This window comes from Pinus tabuliformis, chromosome X (genome assembly GCF_031772625.1).
Source record: "Pinus tabuliformis cultivar Carrire ecotype Pingquan chromosome X, CPIR1, whole genome shotgun sequence".
NCBI lineage: Eukaryota > Viridiplantae > Streptophyta > Pinopsida > Pinales > Pinaceae > Pinus > Pinus tabuliformis.
Genome location: NC_142308.1, coordinates 1,488,613,134 through 1,488,634,890, shown reverse-complemented (window position 1 = coordinate 1,488,634,890; position 21,757 = coordinate 1,488,613,134).

Genomic DNA, 21,757 nt, shown 5'->3' with positions numbered 1-21,757 from the left:
TTTTTCGAGATCACACTAAGGCGCAACGGAAAAGAGCATACACATGAGAAAAATCCTTCCTTTCTGTTTCTGATTTTCCCAGATCGCATAGAGACGCTGGGCAAAGAGCATACGCACAAATGAAAGGTATAGATCCGGTAATAAAAAAACAGAGAGATAAATAAACCGAAATAAATAGAGAGATAAATAACTAAAGCTACAAATGAAGATTGTATACCTCAAGATCTTAAAAATGGCGTTTCTAGGGCTACCAAAACCCTTTTCGTGTGAACCGAAACGGGTTCCTCACTGTAACATATGCTCCTAACACAATAGAGCAATCCTCTTGCACTGAAAGCAGTCAGAAATAGTAGATCTCGGGAACGAAAGTCGTATGCAATTGTACTGGCTTTGGATTTGGATCAACAGTGGATGCAACCCTCAAATAGCTCTAATACCATGTAAGAATTTACAGGGTAAGTTCATCAGATAGAACACAAAAGGACACCGCTCACAAACAAATCACATTTCTATACACTAGTATTCTTGACATGGTTAAAACCCTCAAAGAGGGAAACAATCCATGGCCTAAGCCCACACGACCACTTTAGGCAATTTATTAATGTAAAAGAAAGAAAATTTACTTAAGCTTCTCTCATGAACGATCACCTTACAAATGACCCTCCATGCTCAAAAAGAGAGATCATGGACCAAATGGTTTTTAAGCCACGGATTAAGTGTCGGTAATACCGAGGAGAGAATGAACCGTTGGATCACTTCATGTCTAGAACATATCGTGACCATCAGATCGTAAGTTACAAAAGTACATAGTAAAGAAACACACTTTACCTAACTCTACTCTAGATCAAGTTATACTTAACTATTTCCTATGTGTCAAATATCCTAACATGAAGAAACTTTTTTTTGTAAAAATCGTTTTCTCTTCAAGTTCACTAGTAGTTGGAAAAAGTACTATAGAAATTCATCCATGAGTGAGAAAAGGGCCTCGACAAAATAAGATTTAGGCATTTGAAAAACACAGGGAGATGATAAAACACCAACACACTCAAATAAATTGATGGTTGAGGGAGATGAAGATATTCCAACGTCTTCAAATAAAACTAAAACGAAGGGGGATAAAAGAAATCCAGGGAAGAGTGATTATGTCAATCTACTAAATTCAGATATGATAAGTTCACAAGGTACCCCTAGCTATTAATAAAGTATTGAGTAATATGCATGGTATTCATCGTGCCTATCTTATGCAGTATGTTCAACCTACTCATAATAGTTTCCAAATTCCAGTAAAAGAAAACACTCCTTCACATAGCAGAAAGAAAATAATTCACCAAGAAAGGAGCATATTGTGGAGCATGTTGTGGGTAAAAGGAAAAAATAGGTTATGGAGACTAATACCCCTATAATAGGGGAAAAAGGTGGTCCTAAATCCAAAGGCGACACAATTGTTGGCTCATATGAGCATTCTAGTTCATCCACAGTAAAGGAGAAATTAAACTTGTATACCCTAGATGTTGATCCATACACCTTTGAATTGAAAATTGAAGAAACACCTAAATATACATGCAAGACAAATGAAGAAAAAATAAACAAAAAAATGATTTTTCATCTTTCTCTACTCCAGCACAATAAGAAGGCACCATCCCCTAGACGAAAGCATGTAGAGATCAAAATGAGTGAAGGGTTATTTTTCATCCCCATCTTTAAAATTCATCAACTCCATGTTTTATGGATTTTCTTGTTCAAACTTATGAAATCCATTCATTAGATTTTGTTGTAGAAGAGGTTGTTAAATACTGGTTATTTTTCAGCTCCATCATTAAAATTCATCAACTCCATGTTTTATGGACATTCTTATTCAAACTTGAGAAATCCATTCACTGGATTTTGTTGTAGAAGAGGCTGTTAAATACTGCAAAATATAAATGTCTAGACATTAAAGTTAGTGATGGATTGTGTTGTTGACCAAAGTTTGGATTTGATAACTTTCTACCCTTGGTTGGGGTCTCAATTGCTTGAGATATGTTTGTAAAGTGTAAATTGGTCTTTTTCATTGTTTCTCAAGATTGTTGTTTTTTAAAACATGATGTATTGACAATGGATCAAACATACCAAAGAGGCTCTTGTCCCTAGTATTCAAAGAGTGAGGTTTATTGGTCTAGCATGAAGACGTGATCTTTTTCTTTGAAGAGAACTCACTATTCTTGATATTGAGGAAGCAAGTGAGCCGACCTCAAATTTGAAAATTGTAAGAGGTCATTGCCTATCATTATGTTTCCATATTTGAGGAAGAGAAATAGATGTTCTCCTTTTGATTCCTATAACTTGTCAAACAAATTCTGATATGTGTAATAAAGAAAAAATTACATTACTCATGGTCATTTTTATTTGTGATTTAGTATCAACTCTTTTTCTTCATCATAATTAAGTCCATTTTGTAACAGAAAATAATTGAACAAAATGTTTTTTTTTTCAATGTGTAAATGAGAAATTGAACATTTTCTAAAATATATATTCATCTACTTTAAGTTTTCATATTTTTAGATTACTTGTCTTTTCCAAACATATTTTATATTTCTTGTGCGAAATTAAAAATGATTTATGTTGACTTTCATTTAGATTGAAGTAATCAAGCTCAATGCTTCCCTCTTTGGGATCACATCATCACATGTATCCTTTTAGGCATGTAGATGTTGTTATTGTTGCAGCAATATCAAATGTTTTCCATGATTATATTCATCCATGGATACTTCTTAGTTGGTTTCAAGGAGTGATGCAAACAAAAGGAATCTTAGAAAGGAGGTTACTATGAACACAAATTTCAACAACATTAGCCCCAAAATGGCTAGAAATTGCACATATTGACCTGAACAATATCCTCCCTATATTATCACGCATGGTAGCATCCTATGAATATGAGATTGGCACAAATCATAATTATACACATGTTGGGAATGATAAGTTTTTGATGGAATGTTTTGTGGTCTTAATATGAACTAATTATTGTTTTATTGTTTGGTGTCCAATACTGAAAAGATATATTCTTATTGTGATAAGTTTCAAATTCTTTCATTTGTTGGTTGTTGTCATGTTTTAAGAGTGGACTTGGGAAATTCCAAATTGCATATTTCCTTAGTCATTTTCGTTGTTTGATTTATTTTCTCTGTTGATATATATATATATATATATATATATATATATAGAGAGAGAGAGAGAGAGAGAGAGAGAGAGAGAGAGAGAGGTCCCCATAGATTGGTGACAACTACATCTACAAAATATTTATACCAGGAAGATTTGACCGAAAGGATCACTTCCCACCAGGTCAACCATAGAGCCTGACCTCGAGTGTCGAGAGAATTGAACCCTTGACCTCTCAATAGCAGAGGTGCTTTAACAACAGGGACTCGACCAACTAAACTAACCCTTAGGGATATATATATATATATATATATATATATATATATATATATATATATATAGATATATATATATATATATATTGTTGTTTTTTCTGTAGATTCAACAACTCATGTAATGTACTAAAACATAAGACAAGAATCTACTCTACTTTCAACAGTGGAAACCAATAATGATCGATGAAAACAATAATCAACAAGAGGAAGAATATCAATCGCACATAACACAATATTTCTATGGGGAAAGAAACTTCTCAAAACCCCGACTATCTATATTGCATTAATGAAAAATCTAAGAAGAAAATACAATTTTTGTTCTCACTAGAAAAATCCTTGCACAAGTATGATCAACTCTCCGCCTCACAAACCTACTCTAGCCAACGCTTAGCCAATTTCGTTGCCTGCCAAGCCCCTGTTTCCTTGCTCAATTCCTAAGAGGATCAACCCATATTTAATTGGGAAATCATTCTTCCAAATTTGTGAAATCCAAACTTAGGTCGTCAACTGATTGCATGCATGATTTGTACAACTCGCAAAATCATACAACTGATAGTACACTATCCCTGCACTCTAGTCTCAATTGGGTCTTCCTCTGAACTGACATGCATGAATTATTTGTGAGTGAATATTCAGTTAACTGGTGTGACACAGAGGATGCATTGACTCACTACTATACTCTACTAGTTCTTCCAACAGTTAGAACTATTTTAACTAACTAAAACTCAGTTGAACCGAGTTATCTAATTACAACTCCAAAGAACTCAACCTGGGCCCCTAAAATTTAGGGGTCACACTTGCATGAATCCATATATACTTCCAACTCAAAATTCCTAATTCAATTAAGTTAATTAAACTTAATTAACTATTTACAAGTTGCTATGAGAATAGAATTCAATTTTAATTCAAAATTTAATTCAAGGACAAATTAAATTGGAATTTCTTGTTGTTATTTTTAACACTCCCTCTCAACAAGAAAGGGAGTATCAGCTACCTTGATCTTGTCTCTGTGAAACTAGAATTTACATCTTGACAATGCCTTTGTCAAAATGTCAACATCCTACTTCTCTATGTGAATGTACTCCAACAACATAATTTGCCTCTGCACACAATCTCGAAGATGATGATACCAGATATCAATATGCTTGGACCGATCATGAAAAACTAAATTTTTAGAGAGTTTGATACAACTCTGATTATCACAATAAATCATAGTTGGATCCATCTGTTGACCAAACAAACCAACCATAATCTTCCTCATCTAGACGGCCTCACATGTTTCTTGAATAGCAGCTATGTGCTCTGCCTTTTCCGAACTGAGTGCAACCGATATCTGTTTCCTTCTGTACCAAGAAAAAATTGCTAACCCAATACTAAAGATCCCTCCTGATGTGCTCTTCCTATCAAAATGACTCCCTACCAAATTTGCATCGGTGAAGCCTTGAAGCTTCACTCCCTCTATCTGTCTATACCATAATCCATAATGAGTAGTTCCTCATATCTCAACACATGCTTAAATGCCCTCCAATACAACTTGGTAGGCTTAACTTCATAGCACATGTCCGGTCATGTGTTCACCAAATACACGAGTGAACCCACAAGCTTGCTATAAAAAACAGCTTTCACTAGTTCACTCGAAGTAGCATCCACCTTCCTCCAGTTACCTTCTAGAGGAGTCTCCATGGGTTTACTACTCTCCATGTGGAACCTTTTAAGTATCTCGTTGGCATACTTTCCCTGAGAGACAAAAATTTCCCCATCACCTTGCCATACTTCCATGCCCAGAAAGTAGTGCATGAGCCCCAAGTTCTTCATTTCGAATTCTCTTGCAAGACTTGATCACCTTATCATCACCTGTCATAATCAAATCATTGACATATAAAACAATAATCAACAATTTACCTTCTGCCACAATATGGTATAGGTTCGCATCCACTTCACTTTTGGTTAAGCCCAACTCGATTAAGTATATATTGATCCTGGTGTACCAAGCACGGGGTGCTTGCTTCAACCCATACAACACTCATTTGAGTTGGCACACATGCAACTCATGGTCAAAGGCCTCAAAACCTTCGGGCTACTCAATATAAACCTCTTCCTCAATCATGCCATTAAGGAAGGTTGTCTTTACATCCATCTGATGTATCTTCAAACTCATCTGCTATGATAGTGCCAAAATGGATCTAATTTATGAGTACCTTGCAAGAGGAGCAAAGGTCTCATTATAGTCAATCCCCTCTACCTGAGAAAAGCCTCGGGCCATGAACCCGGCCTTATGTTTCTCCACACTACCATCCACTACTTGCTTTACATTATAAATACATTGGGAAATCATCACTGACTTGTCTGTCGGTCTTGGGACCACATCCCAAACACTGTTATGAATAATGAAGTCATACTCCTCCACCTTGGCATCAATCCAAACCAGTTGCTACATTGTCTTCTCAAATGAAGATGGCTCTATCTCAACACATCCACTCATAAGAGCCATGTGTCTAATGTACCTCTTAGGTGACCTCCTATTCCTGCACTGTGATGTGGATGCTCCCACATTCTCTCTCACATCCTGCAATAACTTGTCAGCCTCTCTGGTGTGCTTTCTCCCATTTCTGGAAGACTCTACCTAAGTGGGTGTCTCCACTCTCAGATCCTTTGCATGTGACCGCTCCACATAAATCTGAGATTCCTCCTTAGGATCCAAAATCTCCTCAATCGCATGTAGCTGAAGCTCCCTCTCAAGGGAACATTGCATGGTCTTCTCTTCATCAAATTTGGCATCCTTTTGAACCATTGTGATGACATCTCAACCGATTTTACACAACAAAGTTGTATCTTTACAAAATTAGTGCACGTGGACCTATGGGTTATGAGCCACGTATATATCAGAAGCTTTTTAATAGGAAGAATTTACAAGCAAAATCCGATCAATCGAACATTGGTCCTTCTTTGAACACATATGGTCGGAACCCAAAAGGAAATAAACCCTAATTCATAACCTATCGAGTTTGCCAAAAATTTTAAATGACGCACACATTTGAGCATGATTACTGTCCACTCAATCAACCAACAAATGGTTTGGATCACTAGAACTCAACGAGGTTTTAAGCCTATTCTATAAGACCTCATCGCGTCCATTTTTAGAATTAATGACCGCGCTTGTTTCCACGTGATATGCGTCCGATTTCCATTAAACGGACAATCCGATCTCTCGGAACCTTAAACTCATTTGAATGATTTTCTCGAGTCCATTTTTAGAACTAAACTTCAGCGCTTGTTACCACGTGATGACCGTTAGATCTATTGATCTGCTAGGTCTGTTTGATCGGATGCCTATGATGGTTCCTTTAGGTTCTCACGATTTTTGTCGGGGTTCTCTCGTTCCGCCAATATTATCCGTCGATCTAGACAATCCGACAGTTCCCGTCGTGTTTATTCAATTGACTCCAATTTCGACTGAATACTCTCCTCCATTGATTTGTTTTGAAATCTAACGGCTCTCTCTTTTTCTTATCGATGGAACTCACATTACACACACTTTGTTTCTACCATACTTTGACTAAGGTGAAGTTCATAGAAGCTTCGTCCTTTACACTCGTACACGCATATTTATCAACTTTACAGGAAATAACGTATATATAAAGACACAGACACACAAAACTCAAATAACACGCAGATGTACAATAAAACATATATTTCCATTATATACATAATTCGATTATAGACTAAGGCCTCAAGACCAAACCACAAAGTACCCCTATGACTACATTGTATCCTCCCTTGTCTTTCACACGATGCAAACTCTATTATATAGGAAATTACAAAGGTGTGGATCATCTAAGATCCATGATTTTCTCCTACAAATCGACTAGAATCACTCTATATGCATACATGGAAGATAATTACATTTAATCATGCCTTATCAATTCCATCAATTTTGCTATGTTTTAATAGAATTAACCCCGATTTACAATGGTTGTCCACGTTTTCCCCTTTTCCAGTTTTGGATTCCGATTTTAATGAAGGGTGCTTGGATGCTCTTGCATCACATTGTCTTCCTGTTGGTTGACAAATACACCCAATAGTTTTGAGGTGTATCAGTGTACCCCACAAATATCCCCAACTCTATTATCAGCTCAAGCTTCTTCCGTGCATATTTGGTCACATGGAAATATACCGATGACCCAAAAATCCTGAAGTGACCCACATATGATCTCTTCCCTAAGAAAGCCTCCTCTGGTGTACTCATCCAAAAAATCCAATGAGGGCTTCAATTTTTCAAATAAAAAATTGCGTTGCATGCCTTGGCCCATAAGTGTAGTGGTAGGCCCTGATCATGCAACATTTCCCATGCTGCCCCTACAATGCTTCTATTATTCCTTTCAGCCACCCCATTCTGTTGTGGGTTATGGGGTGTTGTCAACTCCCATTTAATCCCTTCTGCCACACAGAATTTTTTAAACTCATTTGACACATACTCTCCACCATTATCACTCTTGAGAGCTTTAACCTTCTTGCCAGTATCTTTCTCGACCAATGCTTTAAATTCACAAAAATTTGCAAAAGTTTGATCTTTCTTCTACATGAAAAAGATCCAACATTTACGAGAGAAATCATCAACAATATAACATAATACATGTGCTTGGCCATGGATTTTATCGAGAATGGTCCACACACATATGAATGGACTCAATTAAGGATTGCCTGTGATCAACTGTCTTTGTCGTGAAAGGAATCTTTGGTGAATTTTTCCAAATTACACCTTTTGCTTGTGTCAACTTGCTATAGTGTACCTTTGGGAAGATCGATAGAAATTTTCTACATGATTTTCAAAGTTCCATGATACAAATGGCCGAACCACCTATGCCACAACTCACTGATGTCTCGACTTGGAACCTTCTCTTCTTTCGTGCTCAAGGAAGCACAATATTCTACCTCCAACTTGTAGAGATTCTTCACTTGATTCCTTATCATATTTTCCTGTCCCATGGCTATGTGATAAAGGAATTACTTTCCCTTACTAAAGTTCACATCATAGCTTCTATCCTCCAACATGGCAACGTATACCAAGTTCTTCTTCAAACCAGGAACATACATAAAATCTCGCAAAGTGAGGAGAGCAACCAAATCCCTCTGAAAAGTAACTATACCCAACCCAGTAGCACTATACCTCCCATCATTACCCATCTAGATATGCATCTGGAGATCCTTCTCCTCCAAGTCACTGAAGATATCCTTATTACCAGTCATGTGGAAAGAAGATCCACTATCTAGGTACCATACACTACCCATCATCGATGACACCATGCATACGATGAGGTTAAAATCAAATTTGAATTGTGAGGTAAGAGCCTCACCTGCCACACCTCATGAGGACTTCTTCTTGGACTTCTTGAGCAGACAATTTGTAGAAAAATGTTTGATCTTGTGACAATCAAAGCACTTGACTTTCAACATGTCCTTCTTCTTACCTCCATGACAAGAATTTTATTTGGAATGGGACGCCTTCCCCTTCCCTTTCTTTGCCTTACCCAATAAGGCACAATTTTCCTCATCATCAGTGTTTGATGAGGATTTGTCCTTGGTGTTCCTATGAATCTCTTCCTATACCAAATATGACCAAAGTCGTTCCCAATCTCGAAGCTTCTCCCTCCCATTGACAGAGCCCTAATAATTGTGCCAACGCTTGGGGATTCCTACAAGAGCTAGGCTCACCATATCATACTTGACAATAGTAATCCCAACACTTCCAAGCTCATCTTGACAATGAGTGAACTTGGTCAAGTATTTTGGAACTGAGTCGCCCTTCTCCATCTTGATATTTCTGAGTTTGTCCTTTAGTGCCAACTTCCTATGGTCACTGCTATTCTGAAACGGGTTCATCAGTGCCTTCCGCATAGCATACATAGTTTCCTTGCCATGGATACTTGAGACAATGTGGTCTTGAAGTCCCTCAAGAATAATCTGCCTTGCCTTTGCCACACACTTTTTCCATTTAGCCAAATCATTAGCATCCGATGCTAGAGGCTTAGGAATGTATTGATCAATGAATTCCTTGGGTCATTGTCTTCCAGCACGGCTTCCATCATGTCCTTCCAAGATCTATAATTTGAGCTTCCTTCCAAGGCATACTCAACTCTCAAACCGCAGAAAGCCATTTTCTGACTCTGAAGTATGAATTGCAAATTCGAATTTCACTTGCACAACCAAACTTGAAATCTCCTCTTCTATACTGTCTTCAACTCTGATACCATGTATATTTTTATGTAGATTCAGTAGCTCATGTAATGTACCAAAACATAAGACAAGAATCTACTCTACTTTCAACAATGAAAACCAATAATGATCGATGAAAGCTATAATCAACAAGAGGAAGAATATCAATTGCACATAACACAATATTTCTTTGGGGAAAGCAACTGCTCAAAACCCTAACTATCTATATTACATTAATTAGAAATATGAGAAGAAAATACAATGTTTGTTCTCACTAGAACAATCCCTACACAAGTATGACCAACTCTCTGCCTCACAAGCCGGCTCTAGCCAACACTTAGCCAATTTTGCTGCCTGCCAAGCCCCTATTTCTTTGTGCAATTCCTAAGAGGATAAACCGATATTTAATTGGGAAATCCTTCTTCCAAAACTGTGCAATCCAAACTTAGGTCCTCAACTGATTGAATGCGTGATCTTTACAACTCGGAAAATCATACACTATTACATTGTCCCTACACTCTAGTCTCAACTGGGTCTTCCTTTGAACTAACATGCATGAATTATTTTTGAGTGAATCTCTATTTAACTGGTGTGGCACTGAGGATGCACTGGTGCACTAACTCATTACTAAACCTCTACTAGTTCCTCCAATAATTAGAACTAGTTTAACTGACTATAACTCAGTTGAACCGAGTTATCTAATTACAACTCTAAAGAACTCAACCTGGACCTCTAAAATTTAGGGATCACACTTACATGACTCCAGATAGACTTCCAATTAGAAATTCCTAAGTCAATTAAACTTAATTAACTATTTACAAGTTTCTATGAGAATACAATTCGATTTTAATTCACAATTTAATTTAAGGACAAATTAAATTGGAATTTATTCTTGTTATTTTTAACACACACACATACACACACACACTCACTCACACACACACACACACACATATAGATATAGATATATTGGTAGGCATATGGCCCAAGAATACATTGTTTTGCAAATGTATAAATGTGCATGTCAACATTCATTTTTCGGGCCCATCATTGACACAAGCCACAAGCCGCAAAGTAGTATTGTCCTACAAGAACCATTATATGTTACCCTATCTTTCTTGTCTAGCTTATTATATACTATAATCCGCCATAAAATTTTATCATTTGGCCAATTAAACCAAGCTTCACATGTATAATTTCCTAACTATTATTGTATGCTTAGGACATATTTGGTTGTAACGCAATAAGATTGAAAGGAGACAATATTTCACCCCTTTTTCATTTAACACATTGCCTTCCATGGACTAGAGATAACTCCCATTTCAAAATGAAATTGATGTTTCATAGGTAATAATGATGAGAAAATACTAGTTACTAATATGGACTCTAATTTATATAACATTTTGAAACTGGTAACCAAACTACATAAGAGGACATTTTCTTTGTTTATGCCTTAACTATATGTGAGAATCCTTATCTTTAAATACTCGGGAGAAGCTTTCAGTTGAGCTCGATTTGTTAGCTATACTAGTGAACATCTCTCCTCCCACGGTCTCCTAACTGTAGAGAAACATTTCCTGAGGTTGATTGACAGCGTATACCAGAAAAAGTGATGAGGCCCCTGACCTATATCCAATAAATGAAGTGATTCAAATATATGTTAAACTAAGAAAAGCATGTTGGTAGCTAACTCACATCTCCCGTAATAGCTAGGTCATATCACTTGAGGTCCATTTTCAAGCTATACTAGTGAACAACTCTCCTAACGTGGTCTCTTGATTGTAAAGAAACATTTTCTTGAGGTTGATTACTAGGCCAGTGAAATTTGATGAGGTTCTTGCCTTATACCCAAGAAACACATAGTTGGATTGAGAGCCATTGAAATACTGAGTTCCTTATCCATCTATTATTGCTTAGATAACAATTAATTGAGTTGAAATTTGATTTGATTCACTTTACCCAATTCCATAATCCATTTACCTATTAGCAAAGGCACAATCAATTTATTGAGAAGTGAGTAAATATTAGTTATAATGAGCAAACGAATGGTGGTATCTAGCTTAGAAATTCACAATAGCATCTAGGATAATTTATAAATCAGATGCTCACCACTAGGAAATTACCTTAGACTTGCGTCATACTTTATACAATTTTTTCTTTGGTACAACCCCAAAATGAGGGAATATACAACTTCTATTCATGGTTGTTTCAAATTTTCAACAAATTCCTTTGGAAGTCAACTTAAATTTTATCTTTAGTATGATCGTTCGAGATTGACTCAACTTTTATCTTCAGTATTTGCTACAAATTTATTTGGATTTCAATCCAACTCTCAAATGAATCTTTATGAAATGTGTTATGCTATAAAGGAATTTGATGAGGTGTGTAACCTTTTCGCAACTATTCACACCAAAATGTAGTGTTTTTTTCCTAATGGTTGACATATTTATTGTATAATGCCCATGTTATTTATCATTGGATTAGGAAAAGACCTTCAACTATCAATTAAGGAAGACTTTAAAAAGCAAGTGGATGAAAATAACTGCTGCTATATGTAGTCCTTGGTGTTCTTTGATATCAAGATTATGTCTATAGTCATTTTTCATCAAAGATAGGTGAATTGAGACATGCCTTCTGGATGGCCTTGTAGTGTGGAAAAACTAGGACATTGAGCATATATTTTCTAATTATTTCTTTGTGAGATCCTTTTGAAAGACTATTTGTCATCGTTTCTGTTATCCATTTTCCTATTCGCGTCATTATATGGTAGTTCTTGTTCACAAACCTAATTATTTTTGTTACTTGTTCAACCTACTTTACTAGAGGCCAGATTAATGGTTCTTTTCTTTTGATGTTCCATAAGAGATGTGTGGAAAATATATTTCCATTGATGTCAAAAGAGTGGAACAACTCAGGTGGTTGCAAGAAGATTGGTCAAATAGAAGATACTTTGGAGACATTTTAAGTATATAATATTATATCAGATGTTCATGAAAGTGGCCTAAATGGATAGAGATCTAAAATAAATTTCCAATCGTATATAAAAGTCTGAAAAAGGCTTCCTGGATCAAAATATATGGCCAGTGAAAGTTCCGAGGGTAGAAGTAAAAATTTTAGTGTTTTTGGCCAAGGGTCCTATAGCTAAGTCAACATGCATATGTGACAAGCATCGTCATGTGGGTGCATAGGTGGACCAATGACAACACGTTGGAAGGATAGTGTGGGTCCTGCTCGGGACACATAAACCCGACAGAATAAATCCCAAAAGTTTTAAAGGCGAGTGCAAGTTTAAACCTCTCGAGTGACGTGACACTGAGAGGACGTGGCTAGACCCGAATAATGATTGAAAGATGGGAAAGCTCACTTGAAACGTAACCCCGGTAGTCCATCCCCAGTGATATCCCAAGGAGCTTGAAGTTTTATTGCAGGGGAGACGCTCTAGAGAGAGATATATATGTTCATCAGTTGCCACAAAAATTTATTGTCAAGCCAAAATTTTAATAAAGAAATTCATGAAAAAAACATAGGCTTGGGACCCCTCTTCCACTGCATGATGACATGGTATTCGGCGCGTGGACCAACCAAAGGAGGAAAAATGACATGATCTTATTGGAAAAAGGAGACACAATGACAATGTGGCATCAACATGATGTGGAAAAATAAGGACATGACATATGGTATGTAAATTTCATGTTTGTGGGTGGGAAAGTGGGCCAAAAATAAGTGACACATGGCATCCTTGCATAGGTGGAAGACAAATCAACATTGGCACATCACTCGATACCTACTAGGCACCTTGATAATTTCTAAATGAGATGCAAATTTAAACATTAGGGTGATGAGGTGTTGACACACGATGGAAGACATGTCGACACAAAACTAGTGTAGCAAACCAATAAAAATCATGCAGTGAAGTGTGGTGGGAACACTAGGAAATAACACCATGACACGTAACCCTAGAAAAAATATCCCAGTGGTAAATGGCAGGTAAACGAAGGTGCCCCAGTAGTAATGGTCGGGGAAATAAGGCTGGGGAATAAGTTCTCACTCCATGACTTAGTTCTTTTGCAAAATATAATGTGATTGAGGGTGCGGGCTTAGTGTTATGAATGGGTCGACAACTTTTCCCTTTTTGTTCCAAATTTGGTGGTTTTGCACCGAAACTAGCAGTGCGCTAAAATTGGTGAACATGGCATGAACAAGTTAGAAGTTGTTTGGAAACATGGACAAAATTAGGGATATATTTGGAAATTCAGACAAATTTGGTAGTTAGTCATATTTACAACAACAGATAAAGCTTCACATAAACCCTGTAAAAATTCCAAAATTGAGGACATTGGTAGTTTAACTCAATTTTTCATGTTAGAATAATATAAAAGAGATTGAAGACAAATTGAACACATTAATAAGAATTAACATAAGTGGAATATAAGTGGAAAATATGAATTCATGTAAAAGATAAAGAGTTGAACTTAACTAAAGATGTAAAACTAAAATTATCATCTCAAATTATTTATAATCAAAATTGAATTAGCAAGAAGGTTTTTGTCGATGTTGTTGTTGTTGGTGTGTGTGGTGAATTGATCAGTGATCAAAGATTGCTAAAGGTGATTTTGTGGTGATTAGGGTATGTGATTGAGGAGAGATTTATTTATTTTATGAAAGAGAATAGCCTTCATGATTTGAGCGTGAAAATGGAATCAAAGATGAATCAAGGAGGGCAAGCAAGTGGCAACTTGCAAATAAGGGGTTGTAGTTCCTTCCAGTAGTGGTTGGTAAAAAATCAAGGGTTGGAACTCCTTTGAGTAGCCACTGATAAAACAGGGGTAGTAGCTCCTTTCTGTGGTAACTGATAAATTAGGGAGTAGTAGCTTGCTTCTAGTGGATGCTAGAGAAAATTGTAAAAGCAAGTTGAAGCTTGCCTTTGTGAAAGTAATTGAAGAGAAGATTGAAGACTTTGTGTGTTGAATGCATGATTCTTTTGTTGATGCTTAATTGAATTGTTGTTAAAGAGATTTTTGATTTTTATAGTATTCATTACTTTGTGAAAGAAAGTTTTAAAATTCTCACAATACTGATTCACCTCCCCTCTCGATATTGTTATGGTTTCCCTCTCGGATGCGGGTGGTTTTATGGCATAGCAGGTCCGTGGCTCGTCATAAGGGCATGTGTCCGCCCGGACGAGCCACGTATACCAGGAGGATTAGTATTTGGTGTAGCAGCGTGCAGCATTTAAGTTCGCAGGTGATGGTTCATGGCAGTCGAGTCCTTTCGGCATTTACTGCCCTTCTTGGTAACTGGAAAATGGCGCTTCAAAGCCACAGCTTCTCTGTCATTCTCCCGCAGTTTGTGTTGGCTCATGCTCTGGTCCTGAGGGAGGTTGTGGTGGCTCATTGTGTTGGCTCATGCTCTGGTTCTGAGGGAGGTTGTGGTGGTTCTGAGGTTGCGAGGGGGTATTCCTACAATTCGAACAATTCGGGGATGTATGGCATCTCTGTCATTCTCCCGCAGTCTGGCATAAGGATTGGGTGCTCGGCGGTGGTGTGGGCTCATTCTCTGGTTCCGAGGGAGGCTGCGAGAGAGTATACCTGCTACTCGCCCAATTCAAGGATGCAGCGAGAGCGCCAACGAGGGATAAGTCGGCGCGGGAGTTATAGAGGTCGGGCTTCGTCTCAGAGGCAAGCCCCCTCCCCCTCCTCCTCAATCGAGGTTTCTTCCGACCGCAGACGATCCAGGGGACGGGCAGTTGGCAGAGGAAGAGCAGCGGAACACCAAGAAAGGATGGAATGTGGGCACTCTGCGCATCCCATGGTGAGATATCGTATTCCATGCACTCTGTCAAATTCTACTTTCTTTGTAACGGTTTCGGTGGAGCACTGCAGCAATCCTCGAGGTCAAGATGAGGCTCTTCAAGCCAGCCCTCCGCGGATTCCTGGGTTGGCTCCCACAGTAGATATGCAAGTTCCCGCCATTGATATGCTGCGCCCTGTTCAAGACAGCTTCTCCCCAGATCCTGGGGCAGGCCCAAGTGAACCTGTGCAGCGCAACATTCTCACCGAACCGGACATCCACCAGCCTCCCAGATGCAAAACGGAGGAAGACCCGCACACCACTGATGATGACTAGTTCGCTCTGCAACTCGCCTCAGGTTTCTGAGCAAGGAATTTTTTCACTGTCTGCTCTCACCGCTATCTTATATGTGTCAGGTCTTTGTCATTATGTAATTCTGTCCTTCTCTGTTACAGTGACGGCTATCCATAGTTGTTCCAGTCTCCATGTGTTTCAGTCTCAGCTAATCATGTATGTCCAGTGTCGGTCTCATGAATGTCGATTTGGTTCAAGTGTCAGTCTTATGTAATTTTGGAGATGATTATTCCTGAGCTTACTGTCAGTCCTTCGACAGGAATCACAGGGCTTCGGCTCTGTTGTACCACTGATGATGTAATTTTTTCCTTTTCTGTAATATAATAGCATAGTCTTATTCAGAAAAAAAAAATATATTGTTATGGTTTCTAACAATTGGTATCAAAGAAAGGTTACTTCAAATCAATTTAACATCTAGAAGAAATATTAGGGACTATGTCAAACCAATTAGTGAGATACAACAATAAGGATCCTATGTTCAATGGAACGAACTACGTGTTTTGAAAAGTAAGGATGCAAACCTATATTCAATCTCTTGGTGTTTATGTATGGGGCATAGTGGAAGAAGAATATCAAAAGCATCTAGCCATGATTACTAGAGATCACAAGATGGAATTTACATGCAATGAAAAATTTCTAAATGCTCTAATTTCCAACGTACTTGAATCAAACTAGTCAAGGTCATGGATTGCACTACTACAAAAGCAATATGGGACAAGATGAGAAACTGCTATGAAGGTGATAGAAAGGTAAATCAAGCCAAACTTCAAGGTTTTAGAATGAAATTTGAGTCTTTGAAGATGCATGATGATGAAGATATTGCTAAATAATTTCTTAGAGTTGATGAAATTGTGAATACAATAAGAGGTCTTGATGAAGAGCTAAAAGAGCCAGTAGTAGTTCAAAAGGTGTTGAGATCTCTCCCTAAGATATTTAATCCTAAAGTTTCAGCCATTGAGGAGATGAAAAATCTCAAATATCTCACTTTGGATCAACTACTTGGCACTCTTACTACCTATGAGATGAGGATTTCTAATGGAAAGTCTACAACAAAGGAATCAACCTTCAAAGTAGACAAGAAGCCCAAGGAAGAACATAATGACTCATGTTTTGAATCAGATGAAGACGAAGTTAAGTTCATGAGAATCTCAAGAGAGGATTGGGAAAGTACAAAGGTAAGCTACCTTTCAAGTGCTTTAATTGTCATAAAGTAGGTCACTATGCTTCTAAGTGTCCTAAAAATAAGAAGAATGAATATGACCCCAGAGAGAAGTTTAGAAAAGTTTAAAAAGACAAAAAGAATTCTAGGAATAAAAGATTCTATACCCGAGATTGCAACACCTCTGAAAGTGAAGATAGTCAATATTCAAATTAGGACAGATCTTATGAGAGCTTAAAATAATTTATGCTCATGGCCATAGAAAATATGGAAGTATAACCTATTGACTCTAATGGACAAGAGGTTGAAGGTGACTTAGAAGGAGATCTGATCAATGCTCTTGAGGAAATCCAAAAGCTGAGAAATAAAAATAAAACAAAAAAATTATTGTTGACCAAAGACAAAGTTGAAGCAATAGAACCCATAATCCTGCAAATTGAAGAAGGCAAGAAGATCTAAGAAACTCTGAATCAACAACTCAATGAGAAAAATCAAGCATGTGAAAGGCTTGAAGGAGATTTTTTTTTTTGGTAAAGAGCTTGAAAAAGCTAAAACCAACTAAGCTTTAATGAAAACTTTGGAAAAAGGAACTAAAAGTTTAAATGAACTTCTTGAAGCATAAAGAGTCTCTAATAATAGATTAGGTCTTGGATTTGAGACCAAGTCAAGCTCAATAAATGATATAAAGGGAAAGAAATCCATTACATTTGTTCAAGCTATGAATAAAGCTAACCCAATGCAACAATAGAGAGAAAAAGGGAGCACGCGATCCAATTTGTAGCCACGAGAAAATCAATAGATGCAAAATAAAAGGAGAAATTTGACTCAAAAAAAGTCCAATAACACAGGAGAGGAAAATAAAATTCCTCAACAGAGAGGTTCAGGACTCAGACGAGCTCAAATATCTCAAAGAGAAAATCAACCAATCTTCATAAATATTTTTTCTCCCAGGTATGAGGACATGTTTTGAGGCTATTGTTTTACTTGTTCTAATTATGGGCACAAGGTACGAAATTGTACGGTGAACAGACTATCATTTAGATAACTCGGGGAACAAAGAAGAAACTATTATCCTAATAACCAATTTGTTAAGAAAAGGATGAGAAGACCTAGGTACACCAATTCATTTTCTCCACTGGATGATTTGTCTCAATGCTACATCTGTCAAAACTGTGGCCACTGAGTAGCCGATTGTAGACTTAAAGACAAAATGCCTGATCCAAAAATCAAGCAAACAAGTGACAACCCAAAATATTGAAGAAAAAAGAAAATGAATAAAATAGTAATGTGGTTTTATATGCTCATAATGAAGGGAGTAAATGGTATGGTGACAATGGTTTTTCTAGTCATGTGTCAGGAGATAAAAGAAATTTTTTTCATGGAAACTTGTCAACAAAGGTAATGTGACCTTTGGAAATAATGCACCTAGTAAGATTGTGGGTAAAGGAATTGTTAGCCTAGCTAATGGCAGAGGTAAGACCAAGGATGTATTATTTGTTGATGGCTTGAAGCATAATTTACTCAGTGTGTCTCAAATGTGTGACCAAGGCTATGATGTGTTGTTCAAATCTAAAAATTGTCAAATCAAGTCTGCAGGCACATGAGAGATAGTAGCTAAAGTTCTTAGAATAGAAAGTATTATCTATTTTCTAAAAGAGATGATTGAAATGTGTTGTTTGATAAATATTGATGAGAGATGGTTGTGGCATTGAAGGCTAAGACATATGAACTTTGATCATATTGTCAAATTGGGTAGGAAGAATTTTCCCAGAGATCTACTAAAATCTCTCAAAGCCAGAGAACACTACTTGAAAGTCTTGTTAAATTGGAAAGCCATTACGAGTGTCATTCAAATCCAAGAAGAACTAATCAACTAGGCCATTGTAATTAATGCATATGGACATTTTTGGTCCTTCAAGAACTCAGACGCCCTCAGTTAAATTGTATTTCATGATTATCATTGATGATTTTAGCATAATGGTATGAGTGGCCTTCTTAAGAGAAAAATAAGATGCCTTCGAAAAGTTCAAGAACTTTAAGGTCATGGCTGAGAATGAGACATACTATAAAATAAATTGCATAAGGTATGATAATGGTGGTGAGTTTACCTCCAAAGATTTTTATGATTTGTAAGAAGAACAAGGAATCAAAAGATAGTTTACCATAAGAGAGACTCCACATCATAATGGAGTAGAAAAGAGAGCCAACAGACCAGTCCAACAGTTGGCTTGAGCCATGATGGGAGAAAGAGTTATGCCACAAATATTTTGGGTTGAAACCATTCACACAACAATGGTGATTTTAAATAAGGCAAACTTCAAACCAAACAGTGGTAAAACTCCATATGACCTCTGGTATGGTAGACCTGCAACAATCAAGCACTTCAAATTATTTGGAAGAAAGTGCTATATCAAGAAGAATAATGAAAAGATTTGTAAGTTTGATGCAATAGATGATGAAGGAATTTTTCTTGGATACTCTCATAATAGTAAGGGTTATATGTTATAATAAGAATACAAGAAAAATAATTGACTGCATTGATGTTAAAGTTAATGGGCACATTGAATTTAAAGATGAACAACCAACAAATGACAGTAATAATGATCAAATCATCCATGATGAGGATAATGATTATCCATTTACAGATGAATACATTGAAGAACCATTCATTCCACAATCCAAAGATCCTGTAAGGTATGTGAAAAAACACCACCCAGCTAACCAAATTGTTGCCAACTTGAATGTAGGTGTTCGCAGAAGGCTAATAAATCCCCCTAATTAAGTGCATTTAGCTTTGTTATCTATGATGTAACCAAAGGTTTTTTCTCAAGCCAACCAAGATGAAAATTAGATAAAGGTCATGAATGAAAACTTGATCATATTGAGAAAAATTAAACTTGGGAGCTTGTTCTAAGACCAACGAACAAGAAAATGATTGGCATGAAGTGGGTCTTCAAGAACAAATAGAATGAAAATGGTGAAGTGGTAAGAAAAAAGGCAAGTTTATTTTGCAAGGGCTATGCAAAAATTAAAGGTTTGGATTTTGATGAGACTTTTTCTCCTGTTGCATGATTAGAAGGAATTCACATGTTCTTGGCTTTTGCTAGTTTCAGGAAATTTAAGATATATCAAATGGATGCCAATTCTACCTTTTTAAATGGAGAATTACAAGAATAAGTCTAGATTGAGTAGCTTGATGATTTTCAATTATCAGCTAAACCTTATTATATTTGTAGGCTGAAAAGGCCTTGTATGGTCTCAAGTAAGCCCCAACATCTTGGTATTCCAAGTTAGATATTTATTTGCAGAAGTGTGGTTTTAAAAGAGCCACATATGATAGTAATTTGTATGTGAAATATAATGATGGAAAATTGTTAGTGATGATTTTCTACATTGAGATTTTATTTTTTTACAGTGATTCAGATCATCTAACTTGTCAATTTGTAACTGATATGAAGGTTGAATTCAGGATGTCTATGCTTGGAGAACTTTCTTATTTCCTTGGTTTGTAGATTTCACAGTCTTCAAAACAAATTTTTATCTCACAAAGTAAGTATCTCAAGGGAGTTTTGAATAAATATGGTATGGAGGAGTGTTCTTTGGTAAGCATTGTGGTTACAGGTTGAAAACTCAACAATATTGATGAATCGCCAGAGGTGGATCAAACTTTATATAGACATTATGCAAGTAGTTGGTATTATTTGAATACTTCAAGTAGCCCCCAGATAGAGTCATCTCCTTTAAAGAAAGAGAATTCTCAGATATTTGAGAGTTGTAATGGACTATGGACTTTGGTACCCCAGAGGTAAATATTTTTCACTAACTATTTTTATTGATCCTGATTGGGAAGGTGATTAATATGATTAAAAAACCCCTAGTGGTGGTGCTTTGATTCTTGGTGAATGTATTGTTTCATGGTTAAGAAAGAAGAAAGTTTCAAGTAGTCTCTCTATTGTTGAAGAAGAATATATAGTAGCAAATTCGTGTTGCACTCAACTATTATGGATGAAGTAGACTTTACAAGATGTGCAAGTGAAATATGACCAAACAATACCAATCATCTGTGATAACACAAGTGCAATGAACATGTCCAAGAACCCTATTTTCCATTAAAAAACAAAGCATATTCCAATAAAGTACCATTTCTTCAGAGAGAAGGTTACAAATAAAATTGTAAAGTTGATGTATGTATAACCTATGAAAGTGCAAGTAACCAATATTTTCACCAAGCCTCTCCCAAGGGATCTATTTGACTACTTAAGGCAAAGATTGGGAGTAGTTCCTCTTACCTCCCTCCACTAAATCTTCCTCAAGAGGAAGAAAGGAAGCTAGAAAGCACTCAACATATCAAAAGGAAGCTATTGAGTCCACAGGAACAACAAGACAAGGGGAGATTGGTTATATGGGGGGCATATTATTTTATTTTCCATTGATGTCAAAGGGGGAGAAGTAAGAAAAACATTGATTTTATTATTTTTTCAATGTTTTTGGTGTTGCCACCAATGCCAAAGGGGGAGAATGTTGTAAATATCTTGGCATTGATGTCAAAGGAGTGGCATAAGTTAGGTGGTTGCAAGCAGGTTGGTCAAAGAGTAGATATTTTGGAGCCATTTTAATTATATAAAATTAGATCATATGTTAATGCAAGTGGATTAAATGTATATAGATCATAAAGAACTTTCCAATGGTATATTAAAGTTTAAAAAAGGATTCCTGGATCAAAAAATATGGCTAGTGAAAAATCTAAGGGTAAAAGTCAAAATTTTGGTGTTTTTTGCCAAGGGCCCCATAGTTGAGTCAACATGAAGATGTGGCATGCATGGCCATATGG